We start from the raw sequence: 15,510 nt of genomic DNA, 5'->3' as shown, positions 1-15,510 counted from the left end.
GATTGAGTTTTCGATCCTTGGAGAAACAAAGAGAGGGGTTAGTAAAACTGCCACTTTAGACTTCTGGAGGCAAACTTTGACCTGTTCAAAAGACTGATGAACAAAATCCCTTGGGAGGCTGCCTTGAAGGAGATGGGAGTCCAGGAAGGCTGGACATACTTCAGGAGAGAAGTCCTAAAGGCACAGGATCAGGCTGTTCCCGTGTGCTGAAAAACAAGCAGGTGGGGAAGGAGACCGGCCTGGCTAAACAGGGACCTGTGGCTGGATCTCAAGAACAAAAGGAGAATCTATCGCCTTTGGAAGAGGGGGCAGGTCTCTCATGAAGACTATAAAGATGTAGTGAAGCTATGCAGGGAGAACATTAGGAGAGCCAAAGCGCAGCTAGAGTTCAACTTGGCTGCAGCTGTTAAGGATAACAAAAAATGTTTCTATAAATTCATTAACAGCAAAAGGAGGATTAGAGAAAATCTCCCTCCTTTACTGGATGCAGAGGGAAACATGGTAATTAAGGATGAGGAAAAGGCTGAGGTGCTCAATGCCAACTTTGCCTCAGTCTCTAGCAGTGGAACTGGCTGTTCCCTGGACACCCAGCCTCATGAGCTGGGAGATGGGGAGGGGAAGCCGACTGAGGTCAGCACAGTTGAAGAGGAGGTGGTCAGAGACCTGCTACAACACTTGGATGCACACAAGTCTGTGGGACCGGATGGGTTACACCCAAGAGTTCTTAGCGAGTTGGCAGATGTGCTCGCCAAGCCGCTGTCCATGATTTACCTGAAGTCATGGCTAACTGGGGAGGTCCCATTGGACTGGAGGGTGGCAAATGTGACACCCATCTACAAGAGAGGCAGAAAGGAGGATCCAGGAAACTATAGACTTGTCAGTCTGACCTTGGTGCCAGGGAAGGTCAAGGAGCAGGTCATCTTGGGTGCCATTACAAGTCATGTAATGGACAACCAGATGCTCAGGCCCAGTCAGCATGGGTTTATGAAAGGCAGGTCCTGCCTGAGCAACCTGATCTCCTTCTATGACAGGGCAACCTGCTTATTGGATGAGGGAAAGGCTGTGGATGTTGTCTACCTTCACTTTAGTAAGGCCTTTGACACCGTTCCCCACAGCATTCTCCTAGCAAAACTGACTGCTCGTGGCTTGGATGGGCACACGCTTCGCTGGGTAAAAAACTGGCTGGATGGCCGGGCCCAAAGAGTTGTGGTGAACGGAGTTAAATCCAGTTGGCAGCTGGTCACGAGTGGTGTCCCCCAGGGCTCTGTTTTGGGGCCACTCCTGTTTAACATCTTTGTTGATGATCTAGACGAGGGGATCGAGTGCACCCTCAGTCAGTTTGCAGATGACACCAGGTTGGGTGGGAGTGTTGATCTGCTCAAGGGTAGGGAGGCTCTGCAGAGAGACCTGGACAGGCTGGAGCCATGGGCTGAGGCCAACTGGAGGAGTTTCCATAAGGCCAAATGCTGGGGGCTGCCGTTGGGCCACAACAACCCCCAGCAGCGCTACAGGGTTGGGGAGGAGTGGCTGGAGAGCTGCCAGTCAGAGAGGGACCTGGGGGTCTCTCTAGGTCTTCTCTGAGCCCTCTCTTCAGCCTAAACAAACACAGCTCTCAGCCTGTCATGGTATGCCATGTGCTTGAGCCACCTTATTATGCTGCTCCTCTACTGGACTCACTCCAGGAGGTCAATGCTTTTCTTCTACTTGAGAACTCAAAACGATATGTGCAGATATGATCTCATAAATGTTGAAGAGGGAAAAGATCATGTCCTTCAATCTGCTGGCTTTATTTCTTCCCATGCAGGCCATGAGGCCATTGGGCCTTTTCTTTTTTTTCTTTTTTTGGGTTAGAAGGGACCTTAAAGATCATTTAGTTCCAAGTCCTCTGCTAGGGGCAGGGATACACACTCTTGTGGCTCTTTTTGCTACAGGAGTAGATTTTTGACTCAAATTCTACTTGTTTTCTACCTGGACTCATAGGTCTTTTTCTGTAAAGCTTCTTTCTGGATAGGTGGTCCCAAAGCTTCCCTTTTGCATGGGATTACTCACTCTTACGTTCAGGACTTTGCACTTATCAGTATTGAATTTCATGAAGATCCCACAGGACCATACCTCCGGCATGTCAAGATCCATCTGCTTGCAAGGAGAAAAGAGATTTTTCATGGCCATCTGAAACAACTAACTGAGGAGATGTAGCTGAATTTGATGGAAGGATGGACAGGAGAAAATCAAACCCAAAAAACCCCACCCTTCCTCTAGCAAGACTTCCTCTTCAACTGTTCTCCTGAAAGGCTTTTATAATATAACCTTTGATAACTGACAGAATGTGAAACTCATAAAACCCTCCCAGGTAAACTAGTAAACAGGAAAAATATGATTTGATAGTAGATTTTTTTTTTTCACTGAAAGCCATTTCATGTGAAGAAAAAAAAAAAAAAAAAAAGAAAAAGTAGCTGTCTGGGATTTTGGTTTTGTTGTTTTCGGATTTTTACATGTTTTTCTCTTCCAGGACAAAAAACCCAGAACCCCAATAAAACCCTAATCCAGTAGTTTCCATATCCTAAATATTTTCTGAAAAAAAGATTAGTGATTTTCCTTCAGTCTTCGTTTGTTAAAATTGATAATAATATGTACCAGGGAGAAGATGGTACTTCCTGATATTTAAAACAAAAACCAGATGCTTAGAACCAAAAGGATTCCCACTGCTGCAACAATTTTATAATCATTCTCCCTGAATCAGACTGGACTCTTTGTCCTCATCTTAATTAAAAATAGTGTTCTTTACAGATGCTTTCCTTTTGTGTTCAAAAAAAGTGTTAACTTACACTATAACTTAGTGCACCTAGAGGCTGGTGCGTGGTCGGGAATGTGATGTATGCCATGTTCTTTGGCCCAAACATCTATGAGGTTGTTTCAGAAATGTGTCCCATTATCTGACTCAATCCTTTCTGGCGTGCCATGCCGCCATAAGACTTTCTCCTCAAGGCCTAAAATGGTGTTCTGGGCAGTGGCATGGGGCACGGCATGAGTTACCAACCAACCAGTGGCTGCTTCCACAATTGTAAGCACATAGTGTTTGCCTTGCTGAGTTTGTGGGAGTGTGATATAATCAATCTGCCAGGCCTCCCCATATTTATACTTTGACCATCGTCCTCCATACCAAATGGGCTTTAACCATTTGGCTTGCTTGATCGTAGCACATGTCTCACATTCATGGATTACCTGTGCGATAACATCCATGGTTAAGTCCACCCCTCGGTCACAAGACCATCTATGTTGCATCTCTTCCATTGTGGCCTGAAGAGTCATGGGCCCAGTGAGCCAGAAATTGTTCACCCTTGTGTTGCCCATCCAGATCTACTTGAGACACCTTAATCTTGGCAGCCTGATCTGCCTGTTGGTTGTTCTGATATTCTTCAGTGGCCAGGCTCTTGGGTACATGAGCGTCTACATGCGGTACTTTCACAGCCAGATTCTCTATTCAAGCAGCAGTATCTTGTCATAATTCAGCAGTCCAGATGGATTTGCCTCTGTGCTGCCAGTTGCTCCGTTTCCACTGCTGTAAACTGCCCCCCCCCACAGCTCACTTGCCACCATCCATGAGTCAGTATAGAGGTAGAGCACCGGCCACTTTTCTCACTCAGTGATATCCAAGGCCAGCTGGACGGCTTTCACCTCTGTGAACTGACTCGATTCACCTTCTCCTTCAGCCGCTTCAGCGATCTGTTGCGTGGGGCTCCATACAGCTGCTTTCCACCTTTGATGTTTTCCCACAATGCGACAGGACTCGTTGTTAAACAGGGCATATCGCTTCTTGTTATCCAGTAGTTTATTATATGGTGGGGCCTCTTCAGCACGCGTTACGTCTTCCTCTGGCAGCATTCCAATATCTTTGCCTTCTGGCCAATTTATCACTTCCAATATTCCAATAGATGTCTGCGGCTCCCTATTCGAGCCCGTTGTGTGATTCATGCAACTCATTTACTCCACGTGGCATCAGTTGCATGGTGTATAGAGGGGACACTCCCTTTGAACATCCAGCCCAGCACTGGAAATTGGGGAGCCAGGAGGAGCTGTGCTTCAGTCCCAGTCACCTCTGAAGGAGATCGGACCCCTTCGTATGCTTCCAATATCTCCTTTTCAGTTGGAGTGTAGCGGTCTTCTGATCCCCTGTATCCCCGACTTCAAAACCCCAGGGGTCAACCCCAAATATCCTCTGGTGCTCTCTGCCAGAGACTCCAGGTAGGGCCATTCTTCCCAGCTGCAGTATAGAGCATATTTTTAACATCTTGTACTGTACAAACTGGCCTGAAGGCTTCTGCATGGACTATTTCCTGTTTAATTTTTTCAAAAGCTTGTCATTGTTCAGGGCCCCATATGATATAATTCTTTTTCTGAGTCACTCGATAGAGAGAGTTTACAATCTGACTGTAATTTGGAATGTGCAGTGTTGGGAGGTATTGGACATGTGAGCAATCCTACAGATGTGCCTCAGCAAGGACATAGAACAAAGAACTCAGCAACCAACTCCAGGAGATGGGTTGGGCAGAGAAAGACATTTGAGTGTGGCGCTTATTATCCAATCGTGAGAAGTCTTGAAGCGCGTGGACAAAGCTAACTGTCCAATCATAAGGATTGTACCAAGTACCGTTCGCATGCACAGGAGAAACCTATAAAAGGGCTTGCTTACCTTCAATAAAGGGGCATCGCTTGATCATACTGGTCGTGTGCGTGTCCGTATCTCCTGTAGTGCAGTCTCTGGAAACCCACATCCAAAGAAAGCTTGCGTTTCCTTTCTGTTTGTTGGTGGGGACATAGCTTTTATTTTATTTATCACCTCCATTGGAATCTGACGACGTCCATCTTGCCATCTTCCTCCTAAAAACTGGATCTCTTGTGCAGGTCCCTTGAACTTGCCACAAATTATAGCAAAGCTGGCTCTCAGAATGGTTTGGATTATTTTCTCCCCTTTGTCAAAAACGTCTTCTGCTGTATTACCACATATAATGATGTCATCAATGTACTGTAAAGGTTTGGGGGCTTCACCTTGTTCCAGTGCAGCATGGATCAGTCCATGGCAAATGGTGGGGCTGTGTTTCCACCCCTGGGGCAGCTGACTCCAGGTGTACTGGACACCCCTCCAGGTAAAAGCAAACTGTGTCCTGCATTCTGCTGCCAGAGGGATGGAGAAAAATGCTCTGACAATATCAGTCATGGCATACCACTTGGCCATCTTCAACTCTAGTTCATATTGCAGTTCCAACATGTCTGGCACAGCAGCACTCAGCAGTGGTGTGACTTCATTCAGGCCATGATAGTCCACTGTCAATCTCCTCTCTCCATTAGACTTTTGCACTGGCCATATGGGGCTGTTAAAGGGGGAGCACATCTTGCTGATCACTCCTTGGCTCTCTAGCTGACGAATCAGTTTATGGATAAGGATTACAGCCTCTCGATTGGTGTGGTATTGCCATCAGTGCACGGTTGTAGTGTCAGTTGGCACCTGTTGTTCTTTAACCCTCAGCAATCCCACAACAGAAGGATCCTCTGATAGACCAGGTAACACAGAAAGCTGTTTAATTCCTTCTGTTTCTAAGGCAGCTATACCAAAAGCCCACCGAAACCCTTTTGGGTCCTTGAATGCCCTCTCCTGAGATAATCGATGCCAAGAATGCATGGAGCGTCTGGGCCACTCACAATGGGGTGTTTTTCCCACTCTTTTCCACTTAGGCTCACCTCAGCCTCCAATACAGTCAACTGCTGAGACCCCCCCCCGTCACTCCTGAAATACAAATGGGGTTTGTTCCTTTAAGATTTGATGTCATTAGGGTGCATTGAGCACCAGTGTCCACTAGAGCCTTATGCTGCTGGTGGTCAGATTTGACAGGCCATTGAATCCACAGGTCGTCCCTGTCCTCTGCCTGGCTGGAGGCAGGGCCCCTCTAATGTTGGTCACAATACTCGCTAACGACAAATGGGTTAGTGTGGTGTGCACGGGTTTCAGTCTCATCTTGATCACTTAACTTCATATGAATATAAGTCAGAAGTTCTTCTCATAGGATTGTGAACAAAGTTGACCTTTCTGTTCTGTTTGAGCACTTGATTACTGGGAACTGGGACAACATTTCTCCTAAAAGAACCCCATTTTGTACTTGTTCCTCCTTTCAACTCACATACCCACTCTTCTAGGAGTAGGTAGGTTTTACATCCCATTTCTTCATGTCTTCTCTGTAGTCACGCAGGCAATGCCACAGCTTCCCCCATGGTGTATACTGGTTTTCTCTAGTAGAGTTACGACTGCTCCTAATAACCGAGATTCTGGTCCATGCAGGTGGGGAGTAGGACATGCCCTCTTTAAATTGCTGGAATTCTTGAGATAATTTCTCCATAGCCGCAACGAGGAAGGGAGACACTTTCTTCATATTGTTGTAGTCGACGAGACAGTTCATCTGTTGGTTCCTCTTCGTCTCTCCAGTCCATTAATCTAATGCACTGGCGTATGATGAGGGAGTACTCCGTACAAACTTCCTCCACATGGGCCGGGTGCATTGGACTTTATCTGGATCTGTGGGTAGCTGTGCATTATCTGGGTCATAGTAAGCCATCTCCCACATGGCTAGCTCCCTCAAGTATTGAATACCTCTCTCCATAGTGGTCCACTTACTTGGATGGCATACAAAACCTTCCTTGAAGGGATACCTCTCCCTCACACTTGACAGAAGTCACTTCCAGCGACTGAGATTTTGTGTCTCCTTTCCAATGGCTTTGTCAATGCCTACTTCTCTAGACAGGGATCCTAGCTGTCTCACCTCTCTGACCTCTAGTTCCACACTACTGGCCCCGCTGTCCCAGCACCAGAGCAGCCGGGTAATGAGCCGGGTAACCTGGATGGTGGCTGAAATCTTTTTTCATGTCTTGCAACTCACTCAGGGATAAGGATCGGGTGACTGTCACTGGCTCTGCTTCCTCCTCTTGTTCTCCTGATGGGCCTGGTTAATCATAATCCTGTTAATCATCATGAGGGGATGTTCTTGTGTATTTCTTCTTATGTATGGGAGCAACTGACACTGTCATGGGTTGGTTCTCTGGTTCAGCTGCCGTGCCTGTGGTTGGGGTTGTAGTGGCTGCAGTTTCTGTTGTGGACTTTGGATGGAGTGGTTGCACTTTGTTAACAGATCCAGAGCCCTTCTCTTCCTCTTGAGGGTGCGAACAGTGTTTAATAGCACTCGGTAACCATGGGCTAGGCCCCAGCATGTTGCAGTGACCTGTGTCTCTCTGGAATTACCAGGGTGACAACATATTTTCCAAATATTTGACTAGTTCTCCAGGATTCTGCACCTGTTCAGGAGTGAAGTTCCAATACACCAGAGGTGTCCACTGTTCTGTGTACCTGCCTATGTTACTCCACACACCCATTCACTCATTCTCCACCCTTGGGGTAGATTTCCAAGGGATACTCTTAAATAGTTGCTTAACCCTGAACAAAATCTGAACCATATGCAGGAACACAGTAGCTCCTAGCAGTAAGATGACCATGATAATATCGATATTCCAAAGGTATCTGAAATTCCTCAATTCCTCAACCACAATTGTAAATAACCCCAGGGCCAATGACAGCACTCCATCATAGATAAATATCACATAATACAGCAAAAGCAAAATCTTAACCCAACTCTCACAGACTGTGAGCAACAGCATGGGAAATGTATATTGCAAATGAGGTGATAAAACCTTAGGGAGCCAAGCAATCATCATTATTACCCGTTCTACCATTATCGCAAACTTCATGCCCCATGTTGAATGCCAAAAAATATTGTGGTTTGAACTCAGCCAGTAGCAAATTGCAACATGATCAGTTGTTACTTCCCCCGCCCCAGTGAAATAGGGGAGGGACAAAAGAAGAAATTTGTAGGTTGAATAAAAAAAATTTACTAGCAAAATCAACAGTAATGATAGTAATTCAAAATGGGTAAAATGCAGTAGTGGCTCACCGAGTGGTGACCGGTACAGAGCCCATCCCCAGCAGCGATCCAACTGCACCAGAGAACTCCATCCAGCCAATCCAGAAACTGAAAACAAAACAACTCACATGAGAGAGCACATGCCGCCTATATGCTGAGCTTTGACGTCACATGACATGGAATGGTCTAATGATGGATCAGGACTCAGCGCTTCAGCTGTGCTCCCTCTCCACCCAAGGAAAGTTAACTCTATCCTGGCCAAAACCGGGACAACATGTTAATTTAATGTCTCTGTACTGTGTTGAACAGACTGCAGTGAATTTCACAGTGTGCTTGCTAAATTACATTAGGTTAAGAAATTTCAGACTGCAGAAGAGAAGCACCTATCACTTCCAAGTATTTTGATAAAGTCTCCGCAGCTTTTCCTCTGTAGAGGTGTTGTGGTTTAACTCCAGCTGGCAACTACACACCACACAGACACTCACTCACTCCGTGCTGGTGGGATGGGGGAAAGCATCAGGAGAGTAAAAGTGAGAAAACTCATGCGTTGAGATAAAGACAGTTTAATAGGTAAAGCAAAAAATGTGTGCAAGCAAGGCAAAACAAGGTTCCATTGGCAGGAAGTTGTTCAGCCACTCCAGGAAAGTAGGGTTCTATCACTCCTAACAGTTACCCCAGTAACACTGTATTATCAACATTATTTTCATCCTAAATTCAAAACACAGTACTGCACCAGCTACTAGGAAGAAAGTTAACTCTATCCCAGCCAAACAGGACAAGAGGTTTATAGTCTATTCCAAAACTCAAAAAACAAACTTGATTGTAGAAATTTGTACTGATAAAGGATCTGAAAAAGATGGGGTTGGCTTGTTTTTTTCTGGCATATTTCTTTAAAATAAAGATGAAAATACCTTTCTTTGATTGTTTGAAAGGGATTTAATGAGAGCATTAGGATAAAAATACCGGTATCCACCATAAAATATACCTAGTCAGAATAAGTTGTAGAGCTTTCCTAATGTATTTAAACCAATTGCTATGAAATGCCAGGTTGGAGAAAGCAGTAACTTTTCTAGACTCCTAAGGTTGTATTCTTCTGTGTCTTCTGTGTCAGCAAACTTCACCTCAGACAGTAATTTTTTACACTGTCAGATGAAGCAGATGGAAAGTAGACTTTAACTTGTAGTTTCCTTTCTTTTGACAGTATGTGTCAAAAATGTAATGTGGGTTAGACTAGATTTAGTTATATTAAATTTATGATTGTGACAGATAGTGGTACTAAATCAAAGTCTTTGGTCTTTCCGTCTGCAAGGGCTGGTAACATAATAATAATTCATTCAAGAATGGGAGTTGATATACAACTTCATAGTCTAAGACATATTTGTAATTTATAGTCCACTGTATACAGAAAAAAAAATGTCACCTTAGAGCACCAATTCCACATTCTTACAAGTTAAATGTACTTTAAATTTATAAAATAAGGTCTGGCAGTTTATCATTATGGCCTTTATGCTTTAATTTCACAGAATATGAAATATACAGGTTTTAGGCTGCCAAGATCTAAATACAGGGCCATGTACTTTTCCCTTAATAGTTATGATCACAACACTAACATCTGCACCAGTTTAGGTTAGCTTCGCCATCCTTACTGCCAGAGTGATGCTAATGATATCAACAAGCACTGTAGAAGAAATGTAGAACTTCTTTCATTTTAGCAGAGATGAGTGACAAAGGAAGTGAATTTCTGTTCTTTGAGTAGGTATCATTTTGAAATTATATAGGGCAGAGACTGGACAGGATGATAGCTTGTTAATACAGTGTATCTTGCTTTTCAGCAGTGTCAGCGTGCTATCTTCAAATTGCTCAGATACTGAAATCAATAAAAAGTTTTGCACATCCTTCAGGAGTCACCAGTGTGCTTCATTCACTTCAGATCACACATCCCTCTTAACTGTCTACACTGCCAAGTTTTGTGAAGAAAAGAGTAATCATTAATTTAACTAGGTGCTGGAGCACCTACCCTATGAAGACAGGCTGAGACAGTTGGAGTTGTTCATCCTGGAGAAGAGAAGGCTCTGGGGAGACCTTATAGTGGCCTTCCAGTACTTAAAGGGGGCCTACAGGAAAGATGGGGAGGGACTTTCTGAAAAGGCATGTAGTGATAGGACAAGGGATAACGGTTTTAAACTGAAAGAGAGTGTATTTAGATTAGATGTAAGGAAGAATTTCTTTACTGTGAGGGTGGTGAGGCACTGGAACAGGTTTACCACAGAAGTTGTGGCTGCCCCCTCCCTGGCAGTGTTCAAGGCCAAGTTGAATGGGGCTTTGAGCAACCTGATCTAGTGGAATGTGTCCCTGACCATGACAAGGAGGTTGGACATAGATGAACTCCTTTTCAACCCAGACCATTCTATGATTCTATGAACTGTGTTTCTTTGTTTTATCATTCCCTTGAGAAAAAATTTAAATAATTTTCTCACAGCAAAAGAAGTTAAATAAATAAAAAGTTCAACTGAGAGGTGTACTCTAAATGCAATGAAATTAGCATTTACGATTGACAAGAAATATGACAATATGCAGAAAAATAGTTAAATTTAGATCTCCAGAAAACAATGATCCAGGAATCTCTCACATAGTTAAAGCATTAAAAATTAATTTGCCCCTCAACATTGATTTAGTCATCTTATTTAAAGTATGACAGAAATTAACAAAATTTGGAGGCCATTTTCTCCCCTTTTCTCACTAGATTTACAGAAGAGTCAGAGAAGGAGCATCCTTCTTTTACACAATAGCCCAGTGCTTTTGGCATTCAGCAGAATGCTACTGACCCATATTCCACTTTTTTATATCTCAGTCCCCTAGTTCCAAAGAGACCACTCCAGTCAACTCAGAGTGTACTCCAGAATCCACATCTTTCACTCTCTGATCTTAATACTGCTTTTCACCACATGAACAAATAGTAGTTAATTGAAACATGGATTAAAAGCAGATGATTCAGTTCTTTGAGAATCCTAACTACCAGACTAGAGTCTTTCTCACATACTTGCTTTTTGTCACAATGAACACTGAAGTAATTATATGAAATGGGTGGAGTTAGTAGAATTCAAGTACTCAGTATGTCAGCATTTGGACACACAGATGGTCTGATCATTGTCGCATATCAAGAAGTTAAGACAACTATAAACTACTCTCTGTTTCATAAAAATAGTGTCCACAGTTTTATTCATGCAGTGTGAAACAGAAGATATGAACACAGTACTTAAGACTAATTAACTCGGTTCTGTCTAGAGAGAGATGCAGGTCACAACACTTCATGTGGAAGCTGAAATCTACATCTCGTATGTGCCCTCGCAGTGGTCTTAGATTAACTGTGTGAGAGGACTTCAGGAGTCAAACCTAATAGAAACAAACTTACCTTCTACTCTCCCTTGAGGAAGAGACCAGGAGGAAGAGGAGAGGAGAGATTATCCTCTCCTCTCACTTTATCCCCACTAACTGCCTCTCTCCTCCCCCAAGATTTCTATTAAAATTCTTCTCAGAGCATAGTTTGCACTTCCCATTTGTTTTGCTTAAGACTATATTATTATTCTCGAAAACACAAAGTTATTTCAAATATATGTCCTCTTTCAATATCAAGATGTTTCACTCTTAAATTTAGGTCACATCCAGTTCAGTAAAGTTGAAAAAGTGAAACAAGAGCAGCAGCATTGATGACAAATTCAGTTTAAAATCATAGACAGAGAGTAATTCTGTCTGTCTGCTGAAGGATGGGGAACAGGGCAGAATATACGTGTTTTCCACACAGACTTTTCTTAAGTTCAGGAACTGTGATCTTGTTTACAAAAAAACCCAAAACAAAACAAAACCAAACCATCAGTCCCCCATTATGAATGTAAATATATATAAATATATATTATTTGTTTGTTTGTTTGTTTTTAAAGGTGTAAAGGCTGGAAAACTGGAAATGGTAAAAAAAAAAAAAAAAAGTAGTTCCCCAAAATAGGAATGAACATTAATAAAACTACATCCAAAATGCACACTTCTATATGAAACCTATATCTTAAGTTATATTTTTGAGCAAAAGTTTCGCTTGTCACCAAAAATCATATTGATTTCATTTTCACTATCCAAGTATCCCATAGAAAATCTTTGATTCAAGCAGTTAAATTTAAGCAGTCTTTCAAAGGATTGGACCAGCTGGAATCAGACAGTAGATGAAGACAAAGAGAATATTGTTTTGAACACTTATCTCTAGGAAGATCTAAGATCTCTATCCTTATTCTAGGAAAATAGATTTTTTTCCAAGATACTGGAGCAATACTTTCAAAAGGTTTATCAAGTGACTTGTTTGTTACTTTAAATTTAAAGTGGAAACATCTGGAAGACATTAGAAAAAAAGCCTCTGCTCCATTGTCTCTTCTCCTCCAGTCCCTTGTAGCTTTCCATAATGTCACAACAGTTCATACCTGGATAAAAAAGTGAGAACACTCCAACTATATTTTATAGTCTGACTAACTTGCAGGATCTTTGAACACGGAGGTACAGAGCTAGACCACTACTACTGAATCAAATATTCTGCTTACATGGAAACAATTTTATTAAAAACTGTTATAAAAATAAGGAAATTTAAGAACACAAAGGGAATTTTAATACTTTTATATTTTTAATTGCAATAAATTGATATGAATTTGGGGTTTACATCTGTTAAGGTTATTTTTAGATTGTACTGGCTTGTAAAATAGACATAAGATATGTCTTATACACTGGCATGAGTAGCACTTTGGGTATTTAACTTTCTTCAAAATAACGTATGTTCTGTGACAGGTTCCTAGGTTAATGAAGATGATGATAGCAGCATTTCTCTCTGTGACTGCTACAGGTGGTGAGTCTCATTACTGCTGCTGAGGTTGCCAATATAAGTACCCAACCAAAAACCACCTGGGTAAATAGCATATATATTACAGTTCCCAGACACTTCAGACTTGTGTAACGGAACATAAGTTGTAAGTGGGAGACTGTTTCTGCCAGAGATATTTTTCTTTTTTTTCCCCTGCTTTGAATAACATTTTTAAAATGTCACAGTGGAAGAATGTATACTTCCTATTATACTATGCTTTCAACTCCCTGCTTAGTTGCCTTATATACAGATTTGGAAAAGGACTCCACAAGAATAATTCCATTACAGTGATGTAAATTAGGTGTAACTTTACTGCAGTAAATGGAACCATGGCAGGACAAAGCCAACGTAACTACGGAAACCAGGCCTCAGCTAGTGATTTTTTATTACTGATTAAAGTATAGGAAAAAAGTGAATGGATACTTACATAAAAATAATATTTAACTTTCATTCATTCTGAAATTAAAAAAAAAATCTCCAGAAAAAAAAAAAAAAACCAAAACCACACCACTGTAGAAAAACTTTAAAAGACATGAATTTTGTACATATGTTCTCATTCAATAATGCAGTTCAAAAGACAATAGGTTTTGGATGAAAAACAACTTAAAGGAAATTTTTTTTCTATCCTTTGTATTATGCACAGAAAATGCAGGATTTATCTGAAAAAGTAGAGCTGTGTTTCTATAAGTTGAGGGAACTGATGGAAGAATATAGGTAATTCTTCTTGAATGTCCTTATCTTATTGCTGAACTACTGGTACATCCATGAAAATCCGCGTTGGTAGACTTTTGGACTGATTTATTTTTGTGTGAAAGAGGGTTTTGATATATTGCCAACTAGCTTATTTTACATTTAGACAGTGAAACTTAGAACAGTGAAAAGCTATGTGGGTCAGGAGACCCAGGTGGTTAGGAAAGCAGGAAGATTTTCACTTTGACAAGGCACCTAATGTTGTCAGTGATGACTGGTAACAGCATGTCACATTCACTAAGAAAATTACAGTGGAAAGAGCAGCTGGTTCTGTAATGCAATTAAGCCATTTTTAATTGAGTGTCAGCTTCCTTATCACAGAAAAAGAATTTTCTCAATTACATGCACTCTGTTCTCTAGATCAGGTGCAAACTTTAATGTGTTTTTTGGTTTGTTTTTTTTTTTTAATGGCATATTTTGAGTAAGTTGTGAACCAAATAAACTCGAAATAAAGCCATGTGTCATATAAGTATGAAAATATAAATACCTTATGCAGAAAGTATTCAGACAGAGGTACTAGTACTTCCAATGCAGGGTGAATAAATACATTTTAGGACATGTTTTATTTAGGGACTTATTTAAAATTTGCATGAAAAATGCATGTTTACACATCTGTTTTATGAAAAAATGTTTGCATATAACATGGAAAGTTTTTAGACATGGTAAATCTTTTTGAATGTTTCACTTGTGTGTATCAAAATCTATCTTCTAAAAATTAAGAGAAAAAAGTTATTGATCAACTATTGTCTATAATGTGAAAAATATCAAAAGCTAACCAGCTACTTTGTGGTGATACAAATGTGATCTGATCTAAATCAGTAATTCCCATTTTTCAGGTTCCCTCAACATTTGCTGTTGCTGTCTGCCTTGGGTATTGTATCTCTGTGAGTAAATGACCTGAACTGTTTGTGGAGAAAAGTTGAGATGTGACACAAGAAAGCAGCAGTGAGTGAATGTGTTCATTTTATTTTTAAATGCAGATGGAGTTGGAAGAGGAAAGACAAGATAGCACTTCTGAAGCTGGAAAACTGCATAGAAAGTTGGAAAGCAATGTCCTGCACATGTAGAGTAAGTGAAGTTACTTTGTCAATGGAATTGCTGTCCAGTCTTCACACTTGTTTAGTAATTTTTCATTAAATGTGGTAAATCAATGTAGGGTGTCTTCAGGCAACTAAATGAGGCCCAACTGAGTGTAAATCTGAGTTTATAGGTGACGCTTATCCTACCTGTTAGTATTACAGCTGTAAGTTATGCCAACTTTTTCAAAGCAGAAAACTTTCCTGATAGAACTACTATTAACTTCTATTTTTTGCTATTTTACATTTTTATCTTTTCAGATATTCAGACTCATTCATCTGTGCATTATAATCTTAATATCACTTACAGAAGATCCATACAGCATTAATAGGTCAAGTGCTACAGTTAGAATATGTCTGTAATGCGTGAATAAGAATGTAAAAAAGCCTATCATTTGGGCAACACTGAGGTGGGATTTAGTTTAATTTTGCCTTACATTATCTTAGGCAGGCGCTATGCATTTTCATTCTCTTTCCAGTACTATATTCCCTTAGCAGAACTTCTTAATGGTATGGCATTTATACCAGTCCAGTATTTTTACCAGTATAAATATAATCAGAGTATAAGTCCTCTAAAGTACAAGCAGTTCAGAAAATAATTTAATCTAAGTTAGCAGGAATTAGAGAAACTATTAAAATGTTAATGCTATAGTGATGAAAAGGCTAGCGAGCTTCTATCTTGTTCAAATTGGACTGGAGTTTCTCTTCAGTGGAAAATAAATGTTTTCTTTCTCCTTTTTACATAACATAACATAACATAACATAACATAACATAACATAACATAACAGCTTGCAATACTTGTATCAAATTTAGTGGTGTGAGTTCAGT

This window comes from Athene noctua, chromosome 3, assembly GCF_965140245.1.
Source record: "Athene noctua chromosome 3, bAthNoc1.hap1.1, whole genome shotgun sequence".
In the NCBI taxonomy this organism is placed as follows: Eukaryota; Metazoa; Chordata; class Aves; order Strigiformes; family Strigidae; genus Athene; species Athene noctua.
This window is presented reverse-complemented; position numbering follows the sequence as displayed.